The sequence below is a fragment of the Frankliniella occidentalis genome, unplaced genomic scaffold (assembly GCF_000697945.3).
Source record: "Frankliniella occidentalis isolate FOCC.00 unplaced genomic scaffold, Focc_3.1 Scaffold102, whole genome shotgun sequence".
Taxonomy (NCBI): domain Eukaryota; kingdom Metazoa; phylum Arthropoda; class Insecta; order Thysanoptera; family Thripidae; genus Frankliniella; species Frankliniella occidentalis.
In genome coordinates, this window is record NW_026267231.1 from 655,792 (window position 1) to 656,991 (window position 1,200).

The following is a 1,200-nucleotide window of genomic DNA, read 5'->3' on the forward strand; positions in this document are numbered from 1 at the left end:
TCTCTCTCTCTCTCTCTGTGCAACCACAAATTGCGCGGGTCTTTCGCCCATCACAAAGTCGCGCAGCCGCGTGGGGCGGCGAGCGGCGTCTGCGGCGGCGGCGGCGGTTTTTCAGTGAAAATAAATATTCATAGGCGTCACATCGACGGCCGTGATTGCCACGCGATTAGTATCGAGAGTGCGGTTTTGTTTCCACTAAAGCGGAGCGCGCCGCGTCAGCTTCTCGTGTTTCGACCTCTCGAACTTCGAGATGTGTGAGTGAGGGACGCGAGCACGGCAGTAGGGATCTCGCTGCCGCTGCGCGCCGGTACCGTTTTTCACAATGGGAACTATTGAACCGGCCCATCGATCTCTCGGCCAGATTTGAACAAATTTGGAACGGTGCGCGGGGCCGCCATGCTCATATTTTCGTGGGCCGGCCATGTTGTCAGTGGGCTTATTTATTGCCCCGAGGTTGGTATCGTAGGCCCGGGCATTAATCATCCGAGTACCAACTTAACAGTCGGGTATCGGCTGTAGTTCATTAGATAACTCTTGGCGGCCGGGGGCCCTTGCTGCCAAATGTTTTGGAGGGGGAAAAAATTCAAAACGCGCTGCCGGACAAACACGTTATAAATGGCTCTTCGTGGACGGGGAAAACTTTCTTTCCTGTCCTCTGCGCCAGATTGATGTATTAGTGTCAAACCTACCAGCAGGGCCTATCCGCTGACCCGGGCTCTCTTTCCTTCCGTTTTGTTTGCATCGTGCCGAGTGGCGAAAACCCCAGTTATGAAAAACGACTCGGGGGAGAGGAAGAAAAAAGTAAAGATCCCGCTATCGCCCCGTACCGATCATTCGAATCCCTCCTTACTTTTGTTCGTGATGCCGTGGCCTCTTATTATTGTTGTTTCCTTTCCGTTTTGTTTTCGTGTATAATCTGTCCCGTTGAGGAATACCAAGCAATGATGAATTACGCGCTATGGGCGGGGCTTGGGCGCTCCGGCGGCGTGGCGTGGCAGGGCTTGGCGGGGCGTGGCGGGGCGTAGCGTGCAGACCCGTCCATACGTTTAATAATAAGAAAAAACAAGGGAAAAGCGGCAGGAGCAGCAGCGCGGGCTGACGCATCTTTAATTCCTGCGATGCGCGCGTACTCCATGTATCGTATCAAGTGATACAATGGTATATGGCCTCGTGTGTTCCCCATCAGATGGTACAAGATGA